The following is an 11,425-nucleotide window of genomic DNA, read 5'->3' as shown; positions in this document are numbered from 1 at the left end:
TGGGTAGTTGTGAGCTCTCTTTGACCAGCCAGTGTTATGGATCTGCATGAGGGGTTCACAGTTCGCAGAGCATTGTCACATAGTCACATATATCATCTCATTTGATCTTAACTTGGGCCCAGTTATCTCAGGTTAGCAGATGTGGGAGAAAACACAGCAACTTCAATCATCTAAGGTAAGGTGTCTGGATAAATGCAGGCTGGAACAAGGTCTTTTAACTCTATTTGCACTTTGAAGCTCATGTTGGAAAACAGGGCGAAGATAGATGACGGTGTCCTTAGTGTAACCCAGTATTAATAAAAATGATTCTGTTGCTCTAACAGTAATAGACAGTAAAAAATAAAGGCTATAAAATGAAATACAAATGTATCCTTCCCTACTCCAGCCCCAAGATCCTCATTCTGCTTCCCCCAAGGTAACCACCAGGAAAAATTTCTTGTGTATCCTTCCAGGAATGTCCTTAGTGTTTATGTGTGCATACATATACATAATACGTGTTATATAAAAATATTATATCAGTGTCACAACTAGAAATATGTATTATGTAAATATACATTTATGCACAAATTATAAGACCATTAAAATGTAAAACATATAACCTAAAATCATGCCTATATATGTATGTATATGTATACATACACACAAAATAATTCTCTATAAAATCCTACTTATATGTGCTATGTGCACATACACATAAGAATATATACATACATACATGGAGTCAACCATGGACCTAGCACTGGATGTTAAGGGACATGGCTGGCAGTGGAAGTTGGTGACATTATTATTGTTTCTGATGGTATGCCAAATTTAATGAAGTGAAATCAGGTAGCAGTTTTTTGTTGGTGGAGAGGATAGCTGTTTGTGCAATGCCAGACCTCCCACTGGGCCCAGGCTGGTTTGTCCAGAGTCCTCTTCCCTAGAAAGCTTGGTTGGTGGCTCCCCTTATTTAGTGACTCTCAGTTGCTTTCCTGTGACAGCAACTGCTTGTGACCAGCTGAGCTCCGAGACTGATCTGTTGGTTGCTTTGAAACACACACATCCAAGTGCTCAGTGGGGTTGTCTAGAGTGGTCCTTGCCTGTTCATTGACTCCACCTGGCCCCCCTGCCAATGACTGGAGGGTAAAGACCGTGTGTCAGTCATCTTTGTTGCCCCGGCACAGACCCCACACCTGGATGAGCGTTTGTCAAACAGATCTGAAGCTGTTAACTGGCACTTAACGCAATACCTCACTTGCAAAGTCTCCACAGAGCCCATGGAGAGGTAGCTGCCCTTTCTTAGTGAACAGTTATCAAGAGTATCCTCTCTTCTAGACACCATTTGGAAGTAGATCATTTACCTTGAATGCTTCCAGCTTCCTCTTCTATCCTCATACTGCTTTCAAACTGGCAAACTGAAGCAAGCCATTCAATGTGATTTCTATGCTTGGCAGCTGGGGTCATTAGGACCGGGGAAGCAACTGTTTTATGTTCTGAAATACTCATGCAGAGTTCCTGTAATCTTTGTTCTACTGGGGAAGAAACAGCCTGGAGTCTCTTAGGAAGCACGCGGTGAAAAAAGAGAATAAAACATTAGAGAACAACAGCAAACTGGAAAGAAAGATAAAAGACCAAGAACTGCAACTCCATAAACTCATATACACACATTTTTTAACGGTGTAGTTGGTAGACTTGGAAGCAGTGAGGTTTGACTGGAACGCACCAGATGGGAACCTGGACTCAGTCCCAGCTCTGCCGTGGAGTTGCGAGGCGTGAGGCAGAACTGCTCCTGGCCTCACCCTCCTCCCCGGGGGCATGGGTTAACTGGAAAAGACGAGGGGAAGCTGACACAATAGTGGCATTATTGCTCTGATGAAGATCTAAGTGGAAGAATTATTACACTTATCCTGAATGTAGAGAGAGAGAGAGAGAGAGAGAGCAGAAGTTACAGGGATATGGATTTTGACTCAGTGTAAGGAAGAACGTTCTAGTATAATGTTTTCCCAAAATGGAATGGACTGCTTTGCAAGGTGATAAAGTCTTTGGTCCTGGAAAGATCTGAACCATCTTGGATAGAAGAGTGTATTAGGTGGTTTTCAAGCTCCCTGACATCTCTTAAGAATATGTTTCTATGACTAGTTGAGCTCTAAGGCAGCAGTGTCCAGTTGAATTTCTGCGGTGATGGGAATGTACCATATCTGGGCTGTTCACAATGGCAGTCACTAGCTACGTGTGCCTACTGAGCACTTGAAATGTGGCCAGTATGGTGGAGAGACTGAATTTTTCATTTAATTCAATTCTAGTAAATTTCAATTTTAAAAGCCACATGTGGCTGATGGCTACCAAATTAGCCCAGCTCTAAAATCCTACGGTATTTTTCTAGCTCCCATCACTGACTACCATATTATCATCACATCACACTCTGTCCTGGACCCTGTATATAAAATTGCTTTCTTTAGGATACGGTCTTGCTGTAGAAGAAATTACCTTCTGAGAAAGAAGTAAAACCCATTTAAAAACATGGAAGTGGATAAAGAATAAGAGTAGATAGCAAATAAACTACTGCCAAACTGGGAAGTGCGCTCAGCCAGAGAATCTACTGCACAGCCGCAATAAAAACACTGGTGTTTCTAAGAAGCGTAAAGGTGTGAACACCCCCCTGACTGCGGGGGTGGGAGGGAAATAGCTCTGAGCTCAGTCTCCCACCAACCTGCTGCTGTGCTGAACTGAGGATCCTTCCTGCAGTGCACGCTCGATGAGCTGCCAGTCTTCTTCCTATACATTTTAAGAGTGATAGAGATTTAGAACAGTGTGATAAAGTAACCTCAGGCTTCATGACAGTTCACCAGAAAGAGGAAGTTGTTTGAATTAGAACTTATCATTTCAGATCAGGAAGAAACTTCGGAGATTATATAATCTAGTCTCTGTGTTTTACAGAGAAGAAAACCAAAGCCCGAAGCCCAGAAAAGGCTCGTGACTCGCCAAGCTCATGTGGTTATTTAAGAGTAGAATATTACATTTCTGTAAAAAAAAAAAATCATATGTAGTAAATAACAAATAGTTACTCATGTAAAATGTAACCTTTTTCTTAAAAACAAACAAACAAACAGAAATAATGCTTCCCACGAGCTTATTAGAGCTGACGGAGAGTCAAGGGCATCATCAACAGCTTTCCCGTGGAAAGTTTCAATCCTCTAGTGTTTCTCGAGAGTGTGACAGAGGCCTTTATTGGAGACCTGGTTGAAGGACTGGACTGAACTTCTGCTCAGACTTTGCTAAGACAGCATCTCCCCAAACTCGGTCCAGAGAAAAGCTGCAACGTGCTCAGGGGATGCTCTGGGGCCATATTCTCTCCAATCAAGGCTCTGCAGCAGTTCCCAAGAAGAAATTCTTCCCGCTCTTGGTTCATGGACCATCCTTGTATGTTTGTCCCCCAGAGAATGGCAAAATCTAAACAAACAAGTTCTATTTTCAATTTGTCTTCCTGAAAACCAGGCTTCACCCACATGAAACTAGCTAGCATGTTTCAAATGCTGAAGGCTTCTAGGTACTTTCTGAGTTTGCTCTGACTCATGTCTTACCTACGTATATATCCTCAATTAAAAATAAAATAAAATAAAATAAAATAAAGCAGAGAAATGAGGGCTCTCTTTCAATGTAAACAATTTGATTCTTCCCACATCCTCATCTTTCCTCCATTACCAGGTAAAACTCCTTCTTTTTCCTTGAAATGGGTATGTAATTCAGATAACATATTTGAAAGATTATTTATGGAGCATTTAAACGTAAGAATTTCAGCAACTTAATAAGGAGTACTGTCCCATCAAGTGCTATGTCACGGGCAAGCTATGATCTAATCAGATTGCTTTTCACAATGACTAGCAGATTTTCACGATGTCATTCACCCATACAAAAACCATAACTGGCTTCCTATTGGGATCCTTTTGTATTAAATGTGACCACCCGAGTCTGGCAGCCTATGATTAACCTGTTCTTTCCCCCTCCTATCAAACTACATCTTTAATGCACCCCCAGCCCTACTCCAACACATTCTCCTTTTTCAGCCAGGCGCTTCCCCTCATCATGCTCTCTCCCACAGATTCTCTGTATGGTCCTCTTCATGCCTTCTTTGCACAGCATCCCATACCTCATTCCCTCTACTCAGGACCATCACCTCCTCCAAGAATGGGCTTAAAGTGACTTCTCTTTTAGAAATCTTCCCATCTAAGCCCATCCACACTTGTGTCCTATCACTTGTCTACTCTGAGAGTCACTGGCATGTTTTGTTTTGTCTTGTTTTGCATTACCTCTGTGCACAAAGCTGTAAACCTGTAGAACTGGAGAGATGGGAGGGACGGCAGACTATGCAGGTACCAGCTGGCTTTACCCCCATCGTTCTCCAGAAGAGGTTCAGATTGGCCAAGTGATATGTCCAAGATCACACAGGATTCGAAGCCACATCTCCAAGACCACTGTTCATTTCACCACACTACACTACCTTTTAGTTTCAGATCTGCCTCATACTAAAAACTGAGAAAAATATAGTGTTATATAATACCTAAAGAAAAATTCGTAACTTCACTAAAGTGATGCTTATGTTTCTATTGCTAAAAATTATGGCTGTGGCAGACACTGCTGGACCATGTTTCCCCATCTTCCCATCAGTGAGATGCAACCATGAGATGAACTCTGACCAATGGAGTGGGTGTAGAAGTAATGTATGCAGCTCCAGGCCTGGCCCACAAAAACCTCCTTACACACCTCCACGCCCTCTCCTCTTGCTCCTGGTGGATATTGGTGACCTTGGAGGCCAAAGGTGAAGATGGTGGAGTCATGAGATGGAAGGAGCTTGGACCGGAATTGCCGCTTGGAGGAGAGCTGCGTGGTGATCTAGAGCACTCACTCTGACCTGTGATGTGAGCAAGAAACTGTGATGTTAACAAGAGACTACGTTAAGCCATTGAAATTTTGGCTAGCATTTACCCAAACGAATATACTTTTGTTACTTAATGCTTACAACATCTCTGTGAACTAGATATTATCCCCATTTTACAAACGGAAAACCAAGAATTAAAGTGGTTACACTTCTCGCATGATGCCGAGATTTGAACCCGGGTTTATCTGACTCCACACGCTTTACTTTCTTTTTTTTTTTGATGAATGCAGAGGTTCCTGTGATGAAGTTCCAACTTAAGAACTTTCATAGATATAAACCATCTTATGCATCAGCTCTGCTCATCGCCAACAGATGGCAGCAGCAGCTGCCTATAGACTGTCACTTTGAATTTGTGAACAAGTGGATTTGGGAATATCATAAAATAAAATATAACCCATATGTGCATAGAGGGATTTCTAAAAGTTCTGCTGCCTTTTCTTTGGTGAGGGATAATTTAACCTTCTTGAGAATTACCATTGCAAGTTATGTAAACTCATGGGCCTTCTAATTCTCTCCTCTGAAAATGAGGAAGTTGGTCTAGAAACATTTGATAATCATACGTTCCCTTCAGATTCTGACAGTCCAATGTGCAGATGTGAGAAAATACAAAAAGCTGACCCTGTAAGCAAATGTTAAGCGTACAAGTCACACTGGGCTGCCTCCCGCTTCCCTAGAGGAGACAGGCTGGGTAGTAAATTATGTTCTGTGATTACTCTCACCAATGGGTAAACCAGGCTACAACTAATGCCAAATTCAAACTGTATTTATTTATGTAATTGTATACTTAAAATTATATCGAGAAAAAGGAATCATACACAGAGACACTCAAAACCAAGTAAGCAATGTGAAGGACGTATTATAAAGAATGAGGCAGTAGAGCAGAATGGTTGAAAAAATAAGCTTTGGATCAGGACAGTCCTGGGGTCAAAGCCCTTCTCTGCCACTCACTCACAGTGTGGGCCTTAGGTAAGTTTCCCAGCCTCCCGGAGCCTCAGTTTCCCCATCTATAAAAATGAGGGAGGGTAATACATCTACACCATAGGTCTTTGTGAGGGTTACACACAATATGGTCCAGAGGGCCTGGGGATGGGATGGTGAAGGTGGTGGGGATGATGTAAATGGGATTATATTAAAAAGCTTTCGGTTGACAATAAAATCATAAATAGCAACTGCAAGTTAACTATTTTCTCTCACTTATCGTATTAACCCAAGATGTTTCCTGGTGTCTGTGCAGCTTGAATTCCCTAGATCATCATACCTTCCTCAAGACAGAGTCACATCTTTTTATTCTCCAGCATGCCTGGTTCATGGGCACAGAAGGAGTGTAAGTCAGTCTGTGTGGGAATTAGAACACTCTCTTTGCTCTATCTCTAAGCGTTCGACTTCAGATTTTCACAGAGCGGTTTTTATAGCACCACAGCTGGCCACAGAGAAGAGGGAAAGAAGGTCTGTCTAGTGGGATGCCTACTGTGTGCTATAAAACTATAGAACTAGGGAGGGGGAATTAAAAAGGGAGATTGGGATTGACATATACACACTACTATATATAAAAGATAACTAATGGGAACCTACTGTATAGCACAGGGAACTCTATTCGGTGCTCTGTAATGACCTATATGGGAATGGAGTCTAGAAGAGAGAGGGTATATGTATACGTATACCTGATTCACTTTACTGTACAGTGGAAACTAACACAACATTGTAAATCAACTATACTTCAATAAAAAAAGTTTTTTAAATCTATAGAACTATAGGCTCTAGATCTGTCTTGAATACTCTGGTAACCGCTTACCACATGTGGCTTTTTAAATTCAGATTAATTAAAAGCAAACACAATTAAAAACACACTTCCTCACACTAACCACATTTCAAATGCTCAATAGCCACCTGTGGTGAGTGGCTACTTTACTGAACAGTACAGATAGAGAATATTTTCATCATTGCAGAGAGTTCTACTGGATGGCGCTGCTCTAGGACCCTACAGGCAGTCCCTGGAAGCTGAAGAAAGAGAACTTGAGAGTCAGGGCCTTCTGACCACTACATTAGTCCAGACATGATCAGCATGGGGTGTTGGAGTTAAATAGTGAGACGGCAGAAATAGAAAAGGCCATAAAGGACGAAGAGTCAGGATTCAGGGACCATTTGGATTTGGGGAGAAAGAAAAAGGGCGGTGTGGTTGCCAGTCTCTAAGATGACCCCCTTCCCACAGTGATCCTCACCTCCTGGTATTCATGCCTTGGTGAGTCCCTCTCACATTGGAACTGACCTGTGACCAGTGGGACATGGTGGAAGTGATGGTGTGTGACTTCCAAGGCGAGGTCCTAAGGACGATGTAGCTTCCTGCTCTCTTGGTTTGCCCAGTCTGTGGGAAGCCAGCCACGATGCTGTGAGGCTTTCCAGAAGTCCTGTGGGGTGGTCCACAGGGGAATGAACCTGTGAGACATAATAAGTGCTTATTGTGGTTTTTAGCCACTAAATTTTGGGGTGATTTACTATGTAGCAATAGAGGAGGCATCAGGTTACTTTGTGATTTTGAGCTTGGGTGATGGTGGAGCTAATGAACCATTTTCCTTCCTTTCAAAACATAATAATCCATATAAGCAAGCCACTTTGTGATACAATCCCATGTGAAATTCCAAGAAACAACTGTCCAGCAACTGAAAAGTAGATAAACACTATTTTATCTCTCACAATAGTCTCTCCTGAATGTGTCATAGGGGGATTACTTTCAAAATACACACTTAGCTAAATCTGTTTAAAATCTGATTTCCCCATCTTATCCTCAATATTGCCTTAATATTAAATTAGTTCCAAAACTTATCTTCAGGATCATGTAAAAAAAAAAAATGCTACCATAAGCTCAAGCCAAGTAGGCTTTTGCCACTCCCTTCTTTGATTAAAGTTTTACTATGTGGATCTATATTAACCTCTGTCTTTTCAGGGTCCCACCTTCTCATCAATTGCATTCTGTACAACAAAAGGGAACCCAAGAGCCATCCTGAAAGCAAAGAATCCTCTGTTAGAGGGAAAGAATGGGGAAGAGAGAGTGAGAGTGTCCATGTTACAAGTACAAACAAGCAAACAAATTCCCTGCAATTTTTTTTTTTCATTGGTATGCTCAGCAAAGAAACCCGTCTCAGGAGGCCACCTGGCTCAGGCGAGTCCACTTACTATCAGTGTGACACTGAGGATGTCGGGGAGCATTACTCTATCTCAGTCTCCTCATCTGCAAAATCATAACATCCATTTGCTAGCTTGTGAAAGGGTTAAGTGATCTCAAACATGGAAAGCGACTCACATAGTGCCAGCCACATTGGAAAAGTGTTCAACAGCTATTAAAGTTTATTATATCTAGATTACGGGAAATTTATTATACAAAGGATAACTGACTTCAGATACTAGTACTTGAGTATCCCTCCTAAAACATGCTTTGCTTGTCTCTTTTGATATTTTGAGACAGCTTCTTCTATCATCGTTAGGACAACGAGGTGGCCGTGATGTTGGTGTGACATTGAACAACATTCATCACCTCTGGACACAAAAGCCATAAGCACTTTAATTCTGATTTATATCATATCATATGTGACAGACAACTCTTACAACCAAATCATTTTTATATCTTTCTGCACACTTGTTTCTGACTCTGAACAGTTGACCCCTGAATAGTTGGAGGGTTAGGGGGCACCAACCCTCTGCCCAGTGGAAAACTGTGTATTACCTTACAGTCAGCCCTCCGTATCCAGGGGAACACATCCACGGGTTCAACCAACCATGGAATGTGCAGTACTGTAGTACATATTTATTGAAAAAAACCTACCTGTAAGTGATCTGCACAGTTTAAACCCGTGTTACTGTTCAAAGATCAATTGTACATATAATAAAGCTCATTATACTATAACTGCTGAATCTCAGTATCTACTATGAGCATTCAGTTCAACTCCACAACTATTTTTTGAGCCCCTACTATGTGCCACAATTCTAGGTACTTTGGCTGCATCAATGTACAAAAAGTCAAAGATACCTGGCCCCATGAAGCTTACGTTCTAGTGGGAGGATACAAAAAATAAACAATAAACATAGCATATAAGTAAATTATACAGGATATTAACAAGTGATAATTACAATGAAAAAAAGAAAAAGCAGAGTAAGATGGATGAGAAGTGAGGCAGTAGGTGGAAGTTTGCTATTTAATAAGGCTGTCAGCATAGCCTCATAGAGAAGGTAAGATTTGCACAAAACCTTGAAGAAGTTGGCTAAGTGTTCCAAGCAAAGAGAACAGTTAGTGCAAAGGCCCTGGGGCAGCAGTGTGCCTGCATATTCAAGGAACAGCAAGGAGGCCAGTGTATTTGGAGAAGAGTGAGGGTCAAAGGGCCGATGATGTGGGGCCTTTTTGGGCATTGCAAAGACTTTAGCTCTTACCCTGAGGGAAAAGCAAACCACTGGGGAATTTGAGCAGAAGACTGACATAATCTGACATATTTTAAAAGTATCCCTTTGGCTGTAGAGCATTGTGAATAACTGTAGGAGGAGAGGGGGGAAGCAGGGATCCCATGTAGGAGGCTGTTGTAATACTCCAGGTAGAGGTGATGAGAGCTTGGCAGGATGGCAGCAGTGGAGGTGGTGAGAAGTGGTCAGATAATACAAAGATTTTACCTCTCTCAGTAGTATTTCAATTCAATTCATGCCTCAATAAAATGCTTTAAAACGTCTTCTGAGGTTGACGGATGTGAGTATACTCATTTGCTCTCCAGTTTTGTAGCTTTCTCCTAGATTAAAAAAAAATTTTTTTTAATTCTCAGAAAGAAAAACAGCTGACAAACAACTTTTTGATACTCTAGGAACAAATTTATGATATACTGCACATTTCCAAAATGCTCATACACTATGAAGTCATTCCTATCCAACTGGAAAAAACCACACTTAAACACACACAATGATTGCGAGTTATGCCTCAAGTCTTCAGTCCTGGATCAGAGAAAAAACCAAGTGCTCTCCCTAGCACCTCTCTCAAAGCTCCCTCTCCTTCCCACCATAAAAGCGTGCAACCACCATAGACAGTGTGGTTAATGAGTAGCTGGAGAAAACTAGGGAGGCCATCATGATATGACGTGAAAACGGATCCTGAAGATAAACTTCACATTTCAAACTGGATTAGCTATTTCTTCTTAGTAATCTTCTCTACCCTCAATAAAAGGAATAAAAGGACGGCGAGACCCTCCTTCCATTGTAACTCCTTCTCCCAATCAAGTTTAGTCTCCTTAAGGTCACAGAGCCACCTTGCTATGCAAACCTTCTCTGCCAGAATTGTTCAGACTGTATATGATAGGCATATAGAAATAAAAATAAAAATATACAGATGGATTGTAAGGACGTTATATTTATGTGGACCAAGGATAAATAGTTTTGGCCATTATTTCTGAGGGCAGTGGTGGTCTGATCCACCAAAGACAAATTCATCTAGAGATAAATCTCTTTTCGCACGGAGTAGTAAGGCAGATGAAGGTGTGACCTGGAGATGAAGCCTTATGAAAATGAGTCCTGAGTTGGGAAAGGAAGCTTCCCTAGATTTCTGGGTTCTCTAGATTAGTTCAATGCTTCTTCGTTTCAGAGCCATTAGGGGCTTCCTTTCAAAAGCTTTGGCTATGTATCTTTAGCTATTTTTTGGAGACTCTTCATACACATCCATCCAGTTCATATTCCAAGCCAGAGACCTGGAAACCTTCCATCGTTTCCTTCCCTTCTTCCGTGTATCGGTCAGGGTTCCATGGGAGAAGAACAGCTACGGACATTACGGACTGAGGAACTGATTGTAGGAATCAGACCTCACACAACTATGGGAGAAGCTAGGGAAGTAAACGACTGAAAACAAACTGTACATTTCGATTTGAATTAGCTATTTCCAGAGAAAAATACTAACCAGCTGCTAGCGTGGAACTATGAGGGCTGATGCTCTTGGCCCTTTATGGCAACTGCCTCCGGCTACTCCAGTAAGCCATCCCGTGGCGTCACTTTTGGTCAGGAGGGCTGGCAGTCAGGAAGGAAAGTTGAACACACTTGGGGAAGAGTGAGGGAAAACTAGAATCACAAGGATAAACTAGAACCTACAAGGAAACATTGGAACTCATGTCTGTCTCTCCCTGCACCTAACTCTGATGACCAGCAGGAAAAGCTGGAACCACAAGTCTGAGCTGTTCATGTGCCCAGCCCAGCACTCGCGGAGGCTGTGGGTCAGCTGCTGCCCAGGGGAGCCAGAAGATCAGTGGCCACAGGGTGGCTGCTGTCTCACTTCCACCTTACAAATGACACCAAAATGCCTGTGTGGCTATCCCCGACCCAGAACCGTACAAAGAAGGGAATTCTGGGAAATGCTGACTCCAAGCTAAGCGAAGTAGACAGAGTACAAAACCAACACACTCCTTACATATCTCAGTTTTAATTCTTACAGAATTCTTAAATATGTCCCTTCCTTTCCTTTTCTCCCACCACCGCTCTAGTGCAGATTCCTGGCCT

General features: G+C 42.0%; 1 long non-coding RNA gene across 1 annotated transcript; it reads right to left on the bottom strand.

The window, feature by feature from the left end:
• Positions 1–2,678: 2,678 nt before the first annotated feature.
• LOC125964329 (uncharacterized) lies at positions 2,679–7,223 on the bottom strand. Its single transcript, XR_007477267.1, has 3 exons — positions 7,182–7,223; positions 4,741–4,888; positions 2,679–2,754 (listed from the first exon to the last, which is right to left on the bottom strand). It is a non-coding gene; the product is annotated as an uncharacterized LOC125964329 (long non-coding RNA).
• Between the last annotated feature and the right edge of the window lie 4,202 nt (positions 7,224–11,425).

Source organism: Orcinus orca, chromosome 4, assembly GCF_937001465.1.
Source record: "Orcinus orca chromosome 4, mOrcOrc1.1, whole genome shotgun sequence".
Classification (NCBI taxonomy): domain Eukaryota; kingdom Metazoa; phylum Chordata; class Mammalia; order Artiodactyla; family Delphinidae; genus Orcinus; species Orcinus orca.
This window is presented reverse-complemented; position numbering and strand designations above follow the sequence as displayed.